The sequence below is a fragment of the Vicugna pacos genome, chromosome X (assembly GCF_048564905.1).
Source record: "Vicugna pacos chromosome X, VicPac4, whole genome shotgun sequence".
NCBI lineage: Eukaryota > Metazoa > Chordata > Mammalia > Artiodactyla > Camelidae > Vicugna > Vicugna pacos.
The window spans coordinates 102,435,368-102,455,962 of NC_133023.1; the positions used below are offsets into that span (position 1 = coordinate 102,435,368).

Sequence of the window (20,595 nt, forward strand, 5' to 3'; positions counted from 1 at the left end):
ATGCATGTATCTGTAGGCATACATATATAACGTTTGGCAAATACTTGAGTATATTTCTGTCTCCTCTCTATACTCGACTTCCTTTAGATTAGGGACTATATCATATTTTTTTGGTATCCCAAGAGTCTAGCAAATGCCCACACATGATATATTTCTAGAATGAACATTGCCATGGTAGTAAAATAATTTATAACTTACTTTTTTAGAGAAGAATTGAAAAAATAGGCTAAATTCACCTGAAATCAATAGGGTCACTTAAGTAGTATTTAAAGTAAGTATGGAAAGTTATCTAAATGTAAAGACTGCCGAAAACCATTTCTTAAAAATAATTTTAACAATATTAACTAAGGCACCATTTAACAATACTTTTGCAACCTTATTAGAAGGGAACATTTCTTATTAATCCTAGCAAGAGATAATCTAGTGTCCTAGTACATAAAATTAATTATTTTAATAATTGTATTCTAGTAAGTATAATTTCAGATATTACTTTTCACTTAAGTGTATGGTCTATTTTGGAATCTTAATTTGTTTCCAAGAAATTCTACTATAGTGACTCCCAACCTTTTTGGAATCAATACATGGTTTTTGTTGATTATAAATCCCCACTTTCTAAAAAGTGTTTATTATTAAACAAAAAGGTATGTGTGTTCTCCAACTTAATCATAGATTGCAGAAATTCAAAGACATAGATTTGCCACCACAAGTTGCTGATTGTTCTACTGTGGCTTCTTTAAAATTAAGATGATTAATCTGTCATTCATTCAACAAAAACATATTGAGTGACAAACAGATGGCCAGCACAATGCTAATCTTGACTTATAAAAATAATGAATTTCCTAAAATAGTTTTGAAGATCCCTGGTTAGCATCTACCACTTTTCTAATTCTTTGTATTATCAATTCCTTTATTGTTAGTAGTCACCAAAGCTCATAAAGCTGCTTTGGATTATAATTTTATATACACACAGAAATATATAGGCATACAAGTATACTGTTGTCTCCATACATATTCCCTCCCCTCAGTTGGCATGGCTAGGATCCTAGCCTTCCAAATGTCCAGAGAAAACAGTATAAAATCATTATTCTGCTTTAAACGAAGGGATTATCAACTATATGATGGATACATTTTAAGTATAAATGTCAATTATATCTCATTGCTCTGATTCCAGTGTGTTATAATTTCTCGGCATCTTCCTAGAGAATAACAGGGCAGTAAAATCCTTAAGTGATTCACCTAATATTTCGGCATGAAGACTTGCTTTATGGAGACACCCTCAGACTGAGAAAGAGACTAGAGAGAATTGTCAAGGTTTTTTTTTTAAATTTTATTGAATTATAGTCAGATTACAATGTTGTGTCAATTTCTGGTGTACAGCACAATTTTTCAGTCATACATGAATGTACATATATTCATTTTCATATTATTTTTCACCATGAGCTACTACAAGATCTTGTATATATTTCCCTTTGCTATATAGTATAAACTTGTTTATTTATTCTATATATACCTCTCATCATCTACAAATTTCACTCCCAGTCTGTCCCTTTCCATCCCCCTCCCCTCTGGCAACCACGAGTTTGTAGAGAACTGTCAAGGCTGATCTTCAAAAATAGTCCTTCATTGGGAAATATGTTGAAACATTCCCCAGTTTTCAGGTTGGTTTCTAAAAAGGTCATGACATTAACCACAACTGGGTAATGAGCATCTTCATCTCTTTCCTTCAAGATTAGAAGAATATCATTCTTACGGCATCCTGAAACACAGGACTCACACACTTCACCACACAATGTAACTTGATGATTATTCCCCTTGAATCTAGATAATGGCTGGCAGGCAGTGTCAGAAGTCACCAGGCGGCATGCTGTTCTCTAGGCCAAGGGACACAAAGAGCTCTGGTCAGGTAGTGGGGCAGGTACAATGGGCCCCAGGCACAGAAGGAGGCTGGTGGGGAGGGGCAGAGCATGCTGCTCAGGCTACGTGAGGTGCCATCAGCCTCAGGAACATACAGTCTCTAGTGAACTGCCTCATACCTGGGCAACAGAGGCACCCCTCTGTGCTGCCCACCAAGGCTAGGCTGTGGACCACCTCTAAAGTGATTTCAATCTTCTTAAATTTGCTGAGATATGTTTTGCCACCTAACATATGATCTCTCCTGGATCGTGTTCCATATTGCTTTAAAAGAATGTGAGCAGAATATACATTCTGTGTATGTCTATTAGGGTCAGTTGATCTATAGTATTGTTCAAGTCCACTATTGCCTTACTGATTTTCCGTCTGGATATTCTATTTATCGTGGAAAGTGGAATATTGAAGTCCCCTTCTATTATTTTATTGTTGTCTATTTCTCCCTTTAGTTCGGCGAATATTTACCTTTTACATTTAGGTACACTTATATTGAGTGCCTATATATTTAAAATTGTTGTATCAACCTGGTCAATTACTATCTTAGCCATATTAAGTCTTCCAATCCATGAACACAGTCTATCTTTAAATTTATTTAAGTCTCCTTTAATTTCTTTTACCAAATTTCTACACATTTTTCAGTTTACAAATCTTGCACTGTTAAATTTTTCCTAGATATTTTATTGTTTTTGATTCTCTATAATTAGAATTGTTCTCCTCATTTCATTTCAGATTGTTTATTGTTAGTATATATATACACAATGATTTGTAAATATTGATCTTGATGAATCTGTTAATTATATTAGCTTTTGGATTTTTTTTTAGGATTTTCCACAAGTTCATGTTGTTTGTGAATGAGTATGGTTCCATTACTTCCTTCTCAGGCTGGATGTCTTTTATTTTTCTTCCTAATTGTCTTGGTTTTAATCTCGAGTACAATGTTAAAAAAAAAAAGTGGTAAAAGTGGACTTTTTAAAATTCCCAATCCTAAAGGGAAAATTTTCAATTTTTCACCATTAAGAATGATGCTAGCTATAGGTTTTTCATAGATGAGTTTTATTAGAGTGAGGAAGTTTTCTTCTATTCCTAATTCCTAATTTGTTGATGGCTTTTATCAAGCAATGTGGTTGAATTTTGTCAAATGCTTTTTCTACATCTATTGCGATGATCATATGAATTTTGTCTATTATTGTTAAATTACCTGTTTCTTCTCCTAATTTTTTTTTGTATTATGGGTCTCTTTTGTTAGATGTGCATGTTTATAAACACTATTTATTCCTGATTAATTGATCATTTACCATTATAAATTATTTCTCATTTTCTTTAGAAATATTTTCTCTTTCTATTTCTACTTCATCTGATATTAGTACAGGTACTTTAGCTCTCTTATGGTTGCTATTTGTATTGCATGTATTTTTCTATCTTTTTATTTTCACCCATACATGCAGAATCTGACCACAGTACAACTGTTTTTGGCAGCTTCTTTTACAGGATTACCCAGTAAAATTTCTGGCTACTCTGCCATTTTTAACTCCACCTCATGTAGTATCACTGGGATGTTAGCTTTCCCTGACTCTTTAACAATGAGATCTCTGTTGTTTTGTACGATGTCTCTGGGAACTGATTTTTCCATGATCTGCTCTGAATGAAGTCAACCACTTCAGGCAGAACCACAGAGATGACAGTCTCAGTGTCCTATAGCACTTGTCTTTGGGTAGAACTTTTGTGTCATGGAGCTGAATTTAGAGGGTGGACAGAGTGAGATGCCAGTCCTTACAGCCTGTCTTACTATCTAGGGTAGAATTTATGCACCACAGCCCTGGGGTGTGTGATGGGAATAGCCCCTGGCTAAAATGCCACAAACTTCAACTGACCTTACTGTAATTCAGCAGATTTTCTTGAATAAGTGTTTCTAACTTTGTTGCATCTGTTTGGTGTTTGGTCAGTTTCCAGGGACTTAAATGGTCATCTTTGATAATTTTGTCCTGTTTCATTGTTACCTTTTGGGGGAGATGATTTGCTAAGTTCCTCATACACAAAAAGGTATGCTGAAGTCCTAACCCCCAAGAATGTGACCTTATATGGAAATGGGGTCATTGCAGATGCAGTTATGATGTGGTCATTCTGGAGTAGGATGGGTCCCTAATCCAACCCAATGTGACTGACATTCTTGTAACAGATGAACAGGCACAGACAGAGACACGGGTAGAAAGGTGTGAAGATGTTGGAGGACTGGAGTTATTCATCTGTAAGCCAAGGGATTCCAAAGATAGCTGGCAAACCACCAGAAGGCAGGAATAGGCAAGGAAGGATTCTCCTACAAGTTTCAGAGAGCATGCCTCTGCCAACACCTTGATTTTGGAATTCTAGCCTTCAGAACTATGAAACAATAGATTTCTTTTGGGTAAAGCCACACAGTTTGTAGTACTTTCTTATGGGTGTCCTAGGAAACAGATACATCCTCATGTTTTCAGGCTGTGAGTGGCCACCAGCATTTGTCCAAAGGAACTCTATAGCACCCACACTGCTGACTTTTCTCTTCCATCCATCCCTGAGTGCTATCCTCTCACATGTTGAGGTTTTCACATGACAGTTATAGGAACTGAGAACCATTAATACCTCCTCTTAAGTGCTCCTGCTCATAGAAGAAATATCTTCACAAGTCTTATCTTGATTCTTTTCCCACTGTTATATATGTTTATTAACAAGTAATTTGCATTTCCCAGATTCAATATTTAGGCAGAAAATATATTCCATCACACTAACTCTTCCCTTGTCACCTAAAGATCTGAGTCCCTCTACCTAAGTTGCTTACCTCACCTCCTGAGACACAAAATAAGCAGGTAAAACGCAGGATCTTAGAAGCGAAGAATGGAAGAATAATCAGTAGCTGGTGGGATGGAGAGAGTAGAGGACTCTTTCCCTTCTTAGACTCTGAAATGAATAAAAGAGTTACTTATCAGGAGTTGTCAACAAGACAGAGAATATTCTTGGTGCCTCATCCTCTTAGCTCCTGAGTTTTCTGAACTTTTCTTTGGATGCATGGTTGTTATTAGCACATTTCCACATTTTTACATTCTGTGATATGCTACTAGGTGCCTGCATTTCCTTGACAAACTGAGCCTGGAACAAGTTAGAGGGAAATATAAGGGATAATACCAGAACAAACACAGGGTTGATTTAAAAATATGAAAAATGGGTTCTGGAAGTTCTTGTGAAAAGAGATATAAGAGCATTTGTGTAAATATATATCAGCTACATTTCTTACTTTTGAAATATACGGTAATATAAGAGTGAGGAAAATGTAATCTGGATGCCTCCTTGTCTTCCTGTCTGCATCTGTTCCCTTGTTTTTTCAAATGTCCATAAAACTAGTTATCTTCTTTAAATGTAAGAAACATCACACATTCCCTAATATTTGTGTGTAATACAGAAAGACTTATGATAGCCTATGACCATAAATTCATGCTCTCAAGGGAAATTTCCAACTGAAACAGGTCACCTAGACTCTGTTTTGTTTCTTCCTAGCCCCAACTCAAGATATATTACTTTCTTTCTAATTTTCCAAAGCAATTCTAATAGAAATAATAGAATACAGTAGAGAGATGCCCCATCTAATTTGGATACTATAGATATAATGAAACTGTGTTGATGGGGAACTTTCCAACACATGGTACTGGGCTGGATTATTCTGCATTTAGTTTAATAAGACTGAATGATTAGAAGCATCTTTCACAGTAGCCATGTACTTATTTTAAATTGGTATGGGAAAATAATGGAGATTCGTTGTCTCAGGTGCTCCTGTGCATCATTCCCATCAGTCTACTAAATATCTATAACTCCCAAAAGACACGGCAGTATACAGCTCAGTCCCAGGGCTTGGTCATGGTCAATGAAACATATTTCAGAGAATAAAATGATTCTAAGTATCTTGATCCTTTCTTTAAATTTATTAAAATTCATGAAAAGTAACCAAAGTCAGATTACACAGAAACATTTACATAGATCAATTTCTCTTTTGTCCAATTCTATCTTCCTTGAAGTATTTGAGCTCTTGACATGCCTCCTTAAACTTCTTAAGCGGAAAGAATAACAACTCTAAACTTTCCTTCAATCATTAGCATGAGTACAATTTCTTCTCCTCTATTTCACCCACCCATCAGTAGTAGCTTCAGAGAAGTCTTTGTAGCAACCTAGCACATAGTAGGAGATTCTAAGACCCATTACACCATGAAGCTACACACAGATGCACAGACACATCTAATCGCATAATAATCTAAAACAAACAATAAAACCTTACAAGCAAAACAAGTCAAACTGATAAGTCATCAGAAGAACTCTAGCAACACACAATTCAAAGTCCAAACAAATAACATATGCACAAATCAATATACAAATAAAAACACAACAAATAACACAGTGAAACAAAAATAATAACAAAAAAATACAAAATTCCAATCAACATGCATTAAAAAATACCAACCAGAATACCAATAAGAAAGAGCATGTGAAGTCTAAAAATAAATTTAAACTCACAAAATTCAAAAGAAGTAAAAATCAAACAAAGCAAAACCCTACACATAAAACAAACTGGTAGGAATAGTAAAAGTATAACAAAAACCAAACTCCAAACTCCAGAAACTACATAACAAAATCCCCATACAACATGCCCCATGCACACACAGATGTGTGGATACACACACCAAGGTATACACAAACACATATACGACACCTCCCACCACAATATAATCACACAAAAAAAGCTTTAGAACAAATGTCAAAGAGTCACTGTTACCAACAAGAAAAGACTGGGGTAACAAGATCCAGCCCTTGGAGAAACCTTTGGAGTGCAGAAAGGATGGGAACAGACACTATGAACAGTAGACAGATGTGGTACAACATAATGTTATTAAGAAAGAAAGTAATTTCCTTCCATTTCATTATAACCTATACATCCCCCAACACCTTGAGGTGAGGAGAGACATGGGGTGCAAATCCCCTAATCATCATTTACCAATGCTTGATTGTAATTTAAAGGAATTTTCCTGGAAGAAGGCATCAGGATACTCCACATTTCCTAATACAGCAATGTAAATTAGGTAACTATTTCATTTCTGTGTGTGTGTCTCATGACAGCTGTGGCTTAAGAAGAGATACCCTTAAAACATGGAGAAAGAAAAGCCAATGCAATATTTCCTGATTTTCAAAAGGTCTGAGAAGGGAGTTAGGGTGATTGATCAAGACTACCAAGAGGAAACTGGATTTATACTCTACAATGGAAGTAAGAAGATTATGTCTGGAATATAGGAGATCCTTTAGGACATCTCTTAGTATTACTGGACCTGTGACTAAGATAAATGAAAAACTACAACAATCCATTCCAGGCAGGACTACAGATGGCCCAGAATCTTCAGGAAAGAAGGTTTGGATCACCCTACCAAGTAAAGAATCATGATCAGCTGAAGTGCCTGCTGAAGACAGAGAAAATACAGAATGGGTAGTGGAAGAGGTAATTATAAATGACAGTTACAATCACATAACCAGTTACAGAAATGTGTAATTGTATTTCCAACTTACTTTGTTATGAATGTATTTGTGTATACTATACAGCAAATCTGCTTGCTTCCTTCTCTCTGTTGTCTCATTATCCTGTAACATAAGATGCATTGACTTTAAATCATGGTAATTAAATATTTTAACCTTTACATCATAGTATTTCAGTCATGGGATATCAAGGAGAAGAGTAAACATCACTCAAGGACTTTACTTCCTCTTACGGGGAAGGGGTTAGTGCATTTGCAGTTGTACACAAGATAGTTTTATCATGTTAGGAAGAATTATGACCATGTTATTGCCTTCATTTGGAGATTAAGTAAGCTTTCAGGAGATGCATATGGGCTCCAAGTTGACAAGGGGTGGATTTTTTGATGTTTAATTTTATGTGTCAATTTGATTGGGCCACAGTGTGTCCAGATATTTGGTAAAACATATTCTGAGTGCTCCTGTAAGGGTGTTTTGGGGTGAAATTAACATCAAATTGGTAGATGGAGTAAAGCAGATTGCTCTCCTTAATTTTGGGCCTCATCAAATCAGTTGAAGGCTTGATTAGAACAAAAAGGCTCACCATCACTGAGTAAGAGAGAATCCCTCTTGCCTGACTGCCTTTGAGCTGAGACATAAGTTTCTTCCTGCCTTTGGACTTGAACTAAAACATTAATTCTTCCTGAGTCTCAACTCTGCCAGCTTTCAGACTGGAACCTGGGTTAGTTACTCTGGGTCTCCAGCTTACTAGCTCACCCTGCAGATCTTGGAAATTAACAACTTGGGACTTAGACTCTCTAATAAAGTGAGCCAATTCTTTATAACAAACCAATCTCAATCTCTCTTTCTTTAATAGGGGTGTGTGTGTGTGTGTGTGTGTATTACTAATGTGATAAAATCATCAAGGGTATACAGGAATATTCAAAGGAATTGTGGAGCATCTAAACCTTGAAGAGAGAGCTAGCAACACTCCATAAGAGGGTTAAAGGAGTTTGGGGTTCAGCAGGGAAGGGCAGGAGGGTGTTCTGGCTGCCAAAAAAGAAAGCTTGATTATTATGAGGAAAGCAATTAGGTGTAAACTCTTCAGGAGTTTTGAAAGTAGTAAGTGTATTTGGGTTGCGCAGGGAGGAAAGGCTAAGAAATACAAGAGATAAAGGTTCATGTTCATACCCCAAATACTGTTCTAACTGTGGTCAGTCCTTTTGTGGACAAAGAGCTATAAATACCTGAAGATCCCACATGGGAGACTTTTCCCAGGGGCCCTCAAATTCTGGATCAGGTGTTTTAAGAGGTGTTTCAGAGAGTATTAGGAGGCGACCCATCACTGAAAGGTGGGTACCCAGACTCGAGGGAGTGCAGCTCTGGAACTAAATATCCACCTACCACTACTAATGTCACCACAAATGTTGTCCACGTTATACATTGCTCTACTCATAAGGTGCCATTCACATATCAATCTATGTAAACAACACCTTCCTGAGTAGGGCACTGAACACAGTGTAGCTGAAGGTGGCAGCCCTGACCTTTTTTAACAGCAATATAAAACCCTGGAGAACCTGTAGGTGAGCATTTTTCCGGGACCCTCCTTCTCTAGGTTATAGAAGGCTCTTAAAGGGTCCCATGAGTTGAACCAGCACTAGGTGGGTGGTTCCAAGATTCAAAAAATGATACCTATGAGCACATGACCATATCCCCTCTCCCAAGGCCAGCACTGACATCGTACGTGTTGTGCATTACTTCACTCTAGGAGATGCCAATCATATCTCTAGCCACATGGATGGCAATTCCTGAAGTGGAGCACTGCACACAGCATAGCTAAAGGTGGTGACCCTATCTAAACCACAAAAAAAGCACCTTCCCTCACTATGGCAGTTTAATCAATACCCCAACACTCAGCCAATGAGTAATCAGCAGAATATACCCAAAAGATCTAGAAAATAACCAACATACTCTCCTCTCTCTTCTTCCTTTCCCTGACTGCTTATCCCCTCCCCTGCTGTGCATTTAATGAGACAGATTTTAGGACTGAGAGAGAATAAGCCTTCCTCCTTTCCTTTTCCCTCTTCCTCATGGACACAGAATATGTGCCTCCATTATTCAGCTTATTTTCATTTTGACCTAGCTGCCACATGCAAAATGATGTTGTACCTCCCCAAAGTCAGTTGTTTAGTAGAAAGAATCACACAACTCACTCATCGCATTTAGATATTGCAGACCAGATAGAGCTTGGATGGAACTGCTTGAGAGAATTATCTTCTTCTTCACACCATGAGTCTTCCTTGTATCACCACGTGGGCTTCAGCTTGGCATCCTCTGATCATACATGGAGGGCTGCAGCAGCAGAAACAGCAGCAACATTACACATGTGAAAGTCTGAAAGTCAACATGTAGACAAAGCAACACATGCAAATAAACATGCAGATAATGAAACAAACCAAAAGATAATCCACAAAAAATAGTGTAGTGCAAACATAAGAAATTAAAAATACTACTGAAAATTCTAAATAACACACATTTTAAAAATACCAATCAACAGAGCAGTAAAAAGAATGCACAAAATACAACAAATTCAAATACACAAGACTGCACAGGAAACAAACCAAAGAAGCAAACAAGCACATAAAATAGCAACAAAAAATAATGCACAAACTAAATTTTAATAAACAAAAACATCATAAACAAGAATTAATTAAAAAAAATAAAATGGAAACAAACCAAAAAAAATATAGAGTATATCCTCACACACACAAATGCAATGCCCCAAAAACATACACACAAAAAATTACTTTACTCCTCAATAAACACAAACAAAACCTGAGACCAAACTTCTCTAAGGTCCTGCTGCAACCTAGCACATATTATGGCTAGATGCCACCTACTGCATAGGGAAATGCTGAGCATGTAAGAAAATAAAAGAATGGACACTGTAAGAAGTAAACAGATGTGGTACCTTGATAACAATGTTAAGAGATGGAATAGAACAATTTCTTTTCTCTTCACTACAGCCTAAATTTTCTCATGGCACTGGGTGAGGCTTTTAGGGTCCACGGTGACTTGGAGATAGACAACGAAATCCACATATATCAGGTGCCTTCTCAACAGCCTGATCTGATTTAAAGAGCTTCTCTGGGAGGTGATGTGGCATCAGGTTATCAGGTTATGGCCCATTCCTTGATATGGGCATGTAACATTTACACCTTGGTTCTCAGGTTGTGCTTCAGTCTTGTAATGGCTTGCAGGGGCTAGTGCTTACTCTCTCCTCCTCTCTTCTGTGACAACTCTGGGTTAAGAGTAAAACTTCAAAGTGAGCTAAAGAACTGGCATAAAGACAGGTACATAGATCAAAAGAACAGAATAGACATACCGGAAATAAACCCATTCATGCATAGTCAACTAAGTGCCAAGAACAGACAGTGGGGAAAGGATAGTCTCTTCAATAAATGGCATTGGAAAAACTGAATATTGACATGCAAAAGAATAAAATTGGGCCTCTATCTTACACTACTCACAACAATTAACTTAAAATGGATTAAAAACTTAAACGTAAGACCTGCAATTGTAAAACTCCTAGGGAAAAACACCGGGAAAAGCTCCTTGACAGTAGTTTAGTAATGATTTTTTGGATAAGATACCAAAAGCAGAGGCAACACAAGTTAAAATAAACAAGCGGGACTACACTAAACTAAAAAGCTTCTGCACATAAAAGGAAGTTAAAAATTGAAAAGGCAACCTATGAAATGGGAGAAAATATTTGAAAACCACATTATCTGATAAGGAGTCAATATCCTAAATAAATAAGGAAAACATACAACTCAGTAGCAAAAAACTCAAATAGTCCAATTTAATAATGGGCAAAGGACCTGAATGAACATTTTTACAAAGAAGACATACAAATGGTCAACAGTTACATGAAATGGTGCTTGATATCACTAATCCTCAGGGAAAATGCAAATCAAAACCACAATGAGATATCACCTCATACCTGTTAGAATGAATATTATCAGAAAGACAAGAAATAATAAATGCTGGCAAGGATATGGAAAAAGGGAAATCTTTGTACATTTTTGGTGGGAAAACAGTTTGGAGTATCCTGAGAAAAATTAAAAGTAGAACTATCATATGTTCCAGCAATTCCACTTCTGGGTATTTATCTAAAGGAAATAATATCACTATCTCAAAGAGATATCCGCACCCCCATGTTTACTGTAGAATTATTTATAATAGCCAAGATATGGAAACAGCCTACATGGTGTCTCTCTATAGATGAATATATAAAGAAAATGTGGGAGATATATATATATAGATATATAGATATATAGATATATAGATATATATATATATATAGTAAAATCTTATTCAACCATTAAAAAAGGCATTTTTAGAACAATAGGATGCAAATCTCTGAATAATGCATACAAGAAGCTTTTCCCAGGGATGCTGCTATGTTGGATCTGGCCTCTAAAGATGTGTTTCTGAGAGTCCTCTGCATATAATAGCTCAGCACTGAAGGTGGTGCCTTACTCATAGGAGGGCAGCTCTGTGCCTGAAGCTCCACCCCCACACCCAGGACTACTACATGTAGATGTACATGTTGTACATTACTCTACTTCAAAAGCAAACTTCATAGTTTAGTTTGTGTGAATCATACCATTTTGAGTAGGGCACTGCACACAATGTGGCTGAATGTGGCAGCCCTGCTCAAGATATGCCTCATGCAGCTTTCATTCAACCTCTCATACCTTTAAGCTTTCATATGAGATCTGTTTGCTGAGAGCGTTTTCACCACCTTCCCATTCTGTTTCTCCAGGTGTTTTCAACTCTTATGACAATATGCAACTGTGCAAACTCAGAATGAAGTTTAGGATAAAGAATTTCTAAAAATAAATGCTCAAATCAAAAGACATAGAATGGCTTAATAGATGAAAACAAACAGGACCCATGTATATGTCACTTACAAGAGACTCACTTCAGATCTAGAGACACACACAGACTGAAACCAAGGAGATGGAAAAAGGTATTCCACACAAATGGAAATCAAAAGGAAGCTAGAGTAGCAATACTTATATCAGACAAAATAAACTTTAAAATAAAGACTGTTACAAGAGACAAGGAAGGACACTACATAATGATCAAAGGATCAATCCAAGAAGAAGATACAACAGTTGTAAAAATATATATACACCTAACATAGGAGGATCTCAATATATAAGGCAACTGTTAACAGACATAAAAGGAGAAATCGACAGTAACACAATAATAATGGGGAACCATAATACACCACTTATATCAATGAACAGAACATCCAGACAGAAAATCAACAAGGAAACACAGACTTTAAATGACACGTTAGACCAGATGGACATAAATGACATTTATAGAGCATTCCACTCAAAAGCAGTAGAACACATATTCTTCTCAAGTGCACACGGAACATTCACCTGGGTAGATCACATGTTAGGCCACAGAACAAGCCTAAGTAAATTTAAGAAAACTGAAAGCATAGCATACGTCTTTTCTGACCATGATGCTATGAGGCTAGAAATCCACTACAAGAAAAAAACTGCAAAAAAACAGAAATACATGAAGGCTAAACAATATGCTACTAAACAACCGATGGATCACTGAAGAAATCAAAGAGGAAATAAAAAAAATACCTAGAGACAAATGAAAATGAAAACATGATGATCCAAAACCTATGGGACACAGCAAAAGCAGTTCTAACAGGGAAGTTTATAACAATATAAGCTTACCTCAGGAAACAAGAAAAATCTCAAATAAGCCTAACCTTACAGCTAACGCAACCAGGGAAAGAAGAACAAACAAAACCCAAAGTTAGTAGAAGGAAAGAAATCATAAGGATCAGGCCAGAAATAAATGAAAAAGAGGCTAAAAACACAATAGAAAAGATCGATGAAACTAAAAGCTGGTTCTTTGAAAAGATAAACAAAATTGATAAATTTTAGCCAGACTCAACAAAAGAAAAAGGGAGAGGGTCCAAATCAATAAAATCAGATATGAAAAAAGAGAAGTTACAATCCACATCACAGAAATACAAAGGATCATAAGAAGCTACTACAAGCAACTATACACCAATAAAATGGACAACCTAGAAGAAACGGACAAATTCTAGACAGGTACAATCTCCCAAGACTGAACTAGGAAGAAATAGAAAATATGAACAGCCCAATTACCAGTACTGAAATTGAATCAGTAATTTAAAAAATTCCAGCAAAGTCCAGGACCAGGTGATTTCACAGATGAATTCTACCACTCTCATCACAGCCCTGACCTTCTCACTGGACACCTAAAGACAGAGGTTGCAGAGTTCTTACCCATCTCATTTGTATTAGTCCACTCAGACTTCTTTAACAAAGTACCATAGACTGGGTAGCTTCTAAACAACAGAAATTATTGCTCACAGTTCTGGAGGCTGGAGGTCTGAGATCAGGGAGCCAGCATGGTTGAGTTCTGGTAAAGGTCCTCTTCAATTTTGCCAATTTTGATTGGGGAAATAATTCTTAGATCAAAGGCATGAGCCATAAAAGAAAAAATTGAAAAATTGGACCTCATCCAAATTAAGTTCTTCTGCTATTTGAAAGATATTGTTGAAAAGAATAAAAAGACCTCATAGTACAGAATGGGAGAAATATTTGCAAATCATATATATGATAAGGAACTTGTACTCAGTTATAAAGAACTCTCAATATTCATTAATAAGAAGTCAAAAAATTAAAAACTGATAAAAGATTTAAATAGGCACTTCACCAAAATAGGTATAGGGATGGGGATTAATCACATGAAGAGATGTTCTACATTATTAGTAAATAGGGAAATGCAAATTGAGACCACAACAAAAACACCAGGACACATCTGTTTGAATGTCTGAAATTAAAATGATTAGCAGTAAAAAGTATCAGCAAAGATGCAGAGCAACTGAAACTCTTGTAAACTGGTAGTAGGAATGTAAAACAGTACAAACACTTTGGAAAACAGGTTGTTAGTTTCTTAAAAAGAAAGCTATATGACTACTGCATTATATGATCCAGCCTTTCAAAGAGAATTAAAGCATATTTCCATACAGATACTTGTACACGAAGCTCATAGCTACTTTATTTCTAAGAGTTAAAGTCCAAAACATTCCAAACTGGAGACAGATGATAATCAACAGGTGAATGCATTAAGGAAAAAAAAAACCTGTGGTATATCCACACAATGGAATACTATTCAGGTATAAAAATAAATGAATTATTGATTCAATAACAATATGTATGAATTTCAAAATAATTATGCTGAGGGAAATAAAGTAGACAAAAAAGATTACATACTCTATGACTCCATTTTGATAAAAATCTGGAAAATAAAACCTAATCTGTAGTGACTAAATGCAGATGAGTGGTTGCCTTGGCATGTAGTGGTAAGAGGAGGGGAAGGAATGAGGGATCACCAAGGGGCAGGAGGAATCTTTTGGAGAAAATGGACAAAGTTCCATATTTTGATTGTGGCAATGATTTCACAGGTGTATAAACATGCAGAATGTATCAAATTGCAGACTTTAAATTATGCCAAATATACTTTAATAATGCTTTTTAAATGGAAATGAAGAGGAATGGAATAAAATTAAGTCATCTCCCAAAATAAAGTCATCCCTTAATATAAAAAGCCCCAAATTAAAAATACACACTCATACACACAATTCAAAAAAGAAATACTTAAAATAAGCTAAAAAATAATCAACAAACAACTACACAAATAGTCCGTCCCTCCAAACAACTCATACCCCAATGTACCAAAACCTTTATAAACAATAAAAAAATCAGTCAGAAAAACATGGCACAAATAAATCAGTAATAAACCAAAATCAATAAGATTTTTGAAAAAATCCCTACCAACAATCCTCTATATAAGTCAAGCTCAATAAATAGGATTTAAAAAAATAAATAAAACAACTACAACAAGGTTCAAACAAAAACAATACATGAATATATCAATGAAAAAACATACTGCAAATACCAAACCATTCAAGCATATATAGACACTGAGGCAAAACATACAAAACCCAAATGAACTTGCACAAACCAAACTGAAATACAACACACACAGGTAAACACCCACAAAACAAAACTTAAAGAACTCACCCACAAATATTAAAGGGAAAAATAGCAAGATCCATTTAAAAAATCATACAAATTTAAAAATCTCAAAACACAAAGAAAATGCACACAATAAACACACACATACACAAAACCGCAACTAAAACTCCAAAGCACATCTCATAATAAATCAAAACACATAAACAAATCAAAACCAAAGAAACCCAGACTTGAACCCAAAACAAATAATTAAAAAATAACACACCCAACAAAACCAAAATTAAAACATTCACTAAGCAAGTCAAAATTCTAGCAAAAAAAAAAAATTCCTTCAAGCATACAAATAATACCAACCCAAAATGCCATGCATACTGAAACAGAAACAAAAAACACTAACTTTGCACACAGACTGCAAATGAAAGCATAAGAAACAGAATAATCACAAAAATAAATAAAAAATCGGGTACCAAAGTCTAAATAAAAAATATTACTAAGCAAAAACAATCTGAAAGCTCTAACCAAATTCAAACAATATAATATGTACATGAACAAAATAATGAATTCATGAACACCAACACACACTCATAAACTCTCACACCTTCTCAAAAATAAGCACACAATCCAATCTAAGAACAATCTACAATAGCATCACTGTCACTGACTGGGACAAATCTGGGGATGTAAGAGTTTCTGCTCAGGGAAATCTATAGAGCTCATGAGAGGGTAACACACCTTTTAAGCAGTAGGCATTGATTGTACATAGGTAGTAATGTAGTAATACTGGGACATAAAATAGAGGAATTCCTTTCCTCTTGGTCACACTATAAATTTCCCCCAAGATTTGTAGTGGGGTAATACATGTAACTGATTTGAAATGACGGCAAAATTCTAGAAATTTCTACCTGTCTGTTCAATGCACTAATGTGATGTGGGTTATATGAGCTCATCTGGGAGGGGGCATCAGGATGACAGTTCCCCACTCCCATTTCCCAGAACAATAGTGTATTCAACCTGCTTCTCAGTCACTGCTCCAGTCCTGAAGAAGGTCTCCGGGGGTCTGATGTCATCTATCTTCTCTGATTCTTGATTTTTCTTTCTTTGCAAAGACTCTGGCTAAGAAGGAACACCTCAAGGAATATGAAAGGGAAAAGACAAAGTGTCATTCTCATTCTCAGGAGGTCTGAGATGAGTACCTTTCCTTCTCTTCATCCTTTCACAGAATTCAAAAATCAAAATGTTAAATAGAGTAAAAGGAACTACCAAATTAAATGTTCTAGGCATCTTCTTAACCCCTATGGTTATGGTGAATTCCAAAAGAATTGATATAGCTATACAAAAACATGAATTTAAAATAAATACTTAAATATATGAACATATTGACGTACATATGCTTTAGAAGAAAGTTTTCCAAGTAATGAAGTGCATCCAAATCCCTGAGGAACAACTTATCTTCAATCTTGAGAGTAAAGAGCTTTGGGATATGGAAGGAAAGCAGGAAGGAATTTGAAAAGCCCCAAAGTAAAAGGGAAAAGCTTGGGAACTATAAAGAATGCAGCTAGGAAAGAACAGATTAGAGGTTTGGAGGGGCGTAAAAAGTACTTGGGTTCTGCAAACAGTAGAAGCTCTGAACGCACAGAGGGAAAGCCACGTCCTCACTACAAATTTTACACCCATGTAGGCACATCTCCTTTGGACAAGGATATACAAATCCTTGGAAAAACTCCATGGGTGACTTTTCCAAGGAGCCCTCAGTCCCTAAGCCTTACTCCTCAAAACCTGCTTATGAGAGTCAATTGAAGTAGCCTAGCAAAGGGAGATGCTTCTTGGACTCAAGGGAGGGCAGCTATGCATATGCAGCTATACACATATACTCACCTCCAGAGCCACCACATATTTCACATATGATGTGCATTACTCTACTCCAAAAAGTGACAATCATGTTGTAGTGTATGTGAATGACACTCTCTGGAGTAGGGCACTACACTCAGCTGAAGTTGGTGGCCCTGCCCATATACACACATGTGATTTGCATCCAATGTTGAATTTCCAGCATGTGACTGACTGCCTCACTGTCCTTCTCCCACCCTTCCTGAGTGAGTGTCCCCTTTCTTCAAGAAAATGAAAATAAGATTACCATATGATCCAGCGATTCCACTTCTGGATATATACTCAAAACAACTGAAAACAGACTGGAACAAATATTTGTACATCAACATTCATAGCAGCATTATTATTCACAATAGCCAAAAGGTGGAAATATCCCAGATGTCCATTGGTGGATGAATGTATATACGAGACATGGTATACAATACAATGGAATATTATTCAGCCTTTAAAAGGAATGAAATTCTAACACATGCTATAACATGGATAAACCTTGAAGACATTATGCCAAGCAAAGTATGTCAATCACAAAGAGACAATGTATTATTCTAATTATATGACGTACCTAGAATAGGTAAATTCATAGAGACAGAAAGTAGAATAAAGTTATCAATGGCTAGGGGTAAGGGGTCAACAGAGAGTTACTGTTTAATGGGAACACAGTTTTAGTTTGGGTAGATGAAAAAGTTCTGGATCTGGATGGTGGTGATGGTTGCACAGCAATGCGAATGTACTTAATCCCAATGAATTGTACTCTTAAAAAGGGTTAAAATTTGTTATATATATTTAACCACAATTTTCAAAAATTCCCCTCCCAAAATCCCAAATATATAACACCCAGAAAAATATAAGCACCTCGACAAAAAAAAAAAAACAAACTAAAACAAGAAATAATTAAGAAAAAAAAATCACACATCCTCAATACAAAGTAAAACCATCCTAAGTACACACATGCTGTTCAGAGTTAGCAATGCTAATAGATAAAATAGAGGAGTTTTCCTCTTCTTTCCCCTTTAACCTAAATTCCTCTGTTTAAGGTAGGCAGCAAATTTCCCTAAAAAGAAGTTGTCAAGTCAATCTCTAGTGTGGATTAAAAGAGAGGAGAATCCGGAAGCCCCTATGTAGAGATATAAAATGTACAGCTTGATTTCCATGCACTGCTCCACTCCCAAGGCTGACAGCACTCTCTCACTCTCTGAAGCTCTCTCCCCAGCTAGGTTAAGAAGAGACATCAAAAGTGGGATATAAAAACCAACTTAATATTTCATCATAGAAGGCTATCTGAGCACTGGTTCCTTCTTGCCCTTCTCCCTTCACATATACATTTGAGGGGAAAAAATGACAAGAGTCTAAAGAGGGAAATTTTGGATCATTTGATAATATCATCTATAATTTAAAAGTATATCTAAAAGAATGGAAATATTTAGGTCCATGAAGAAAAAAGTGGTTTCAGTTTCTGAGATTCAATAATGTTTTGGTCCAACTGTGGGGAAACTGAGAAGCAGGAGAGAATTTAGAGAGTAACAAAGAAAAAGTTTTGAAAACAGTGAAGGGAATTGATAGGTTAAAAAAAAAAGTTAAGAGTTTGGGGAGAAGGAGAAAATTGGGTTCTACAGAGTGGCAAAAGAGTGATAAGACAGAAAGAAAGGTTATGCTATTCTAGCAAGTCTTCTTTCCATTTGGTCAGGCCACTTTCAGACAAAGGAATTTAAATCACTGAATAACCTATGTGGGAAGCTTCTCCCATGGAATCTTAGCCTGTAGGTTTTAACCTTAGGAGGTACTTAAGAAAGTTTTCTGAAGTAGCCCAGTATTGAAGTGGGGGAAGAGTACCTAGGCTCTAAAGAAAGGAGCTCTCTGAATGCTGATAAACACCTGCCAGTCTTAGGGCCACCACCTATTTGTGTGTGTTTTGCCAAGACGATATTACGGGAACAAATTTATCCTCCCACCTGAAACAATGGAAAAACTGCCAAAATGTAGGAAACAGTTTATAAGATACCAGAAATCAGGCAGTGAAGGACAATGATCCCTGAGACATGGGCAGCAAACTATAAATGACATTTCGATCTACTAGGAATGAACAACTTTGATTTAAACATTTAAAAATAGCACCATTTAGTGTAGAGTGAAAATTATAAATGTAGCTATAAACAAATGGAGACATATTGTGCTCATGGATTGGAAGAGTTAGTGTTGTAAGATGTCAAATCTTTCTACATGGATCAATGAATTCAACTTAAAACTAATCAAAAATCTCATCAGGAATTTTTATAAATATCAAAAATTTGATTCTAAAATTTATAAGGAAGTACAAAAGAGCCAGAATAGCCAAACCAATTTTAAAAATAGATATAAAGTTGGAAGACTAACACTGTCTGATGTCAACACTTACTATAAAGCTACAGTAATCAGAGTATTAGTGAAAGAATAGAGAAATAGATCAATGGTATAGAACAGAGAGCCCAGAAATAGATCCTCATAAGAATTAAGAAGTAGGATGTGGATCAACTGGAGATATCACACATTTCTGGCAGTAGTTCAAAATGGTACATTGACTTTAAATGTTTAGCAGCTTCTTATAAGTTAAACATTCACATATGGCTCAGTGATCCCACTCCTAGATATTTACTCTAGAGAAATTAAAATTTGTGTTTACACAAAAAGATATACTTACTTATAGCAGTTATATTCTTAATTGCCCCAAATTAGGAACAACTCATATGTCCTTCAATAGCTAAATGGGAAAAAAACAAAACAAAACACTGTGGTACATCCATACCATGGAATACTACTTAGCAATAAAAAGAAGCACACACAACAACTTCAGGGCTACTAAGTGCATTATGCTAAGTGAAAGTAGCCTAACATATTCTGTATGATTTCACTTATCCAAGATTATGAAAACACAAAACTACAATGACAGAATGCAGATTCATTGTTTCCAGAGTCCAAAAGTGAGGGAAAGGGATTAACTGCAAATGGACAGGAAGGATTTTGGAGGCTGATAGAAATGTGTGGGTGTTAACCACATTATTGAATATATTTGTAAAAGCTAATTAATATGTGTGATATGAGGTGAAGTGAGATAAGTGGCTGTTTGGAGACAGAGAGCAATATTGACAAACATCAGTTGCCAATGATTCAAAGGCTGGGGGAATCAGGGTATACTAAT

The 20,595-nt window shown here is 36.0% G+C and overlaps 1 long non-coding RNA gene across 3 annotated transcripts in view; it reads right to left on the bottom strand.

Moving 5' to 3' along the window:
• Positions 1-1,319: 1,319 nt before the first annotated feature.
• Positions 1,320-20,595, bottom strand: part of LOC140691904 (uncharacterized) — a 33,171-nt gene continuing 13,895 nt past the window's right edge. For 2 of the 3 annotated variants that reach the window (XR_012067523.1, XR_012067522.1), the window contains 6 exons: positions 16,548-16,663; positions 10,397-10,726; positions 9,639-9,777; positions 7,483-7,554; positions 4,721-4,839; positions 1,320-1,871 (listed from right to left, as the gene is read on the bottom strand). This is a non-coding gene — a long non-coding RNA (uncharacterized lncRNA). The remainder of the gene's footprint in view (positions 1,872-4,720; positions 4,840-7,482; positions 7,555-9,638; positions 9,778-10,396; positions 10,727-16,547; positions 16,664-20,595) is intronic. The other variant, XR_012067524.1, reaches the window with a different exon arrangement.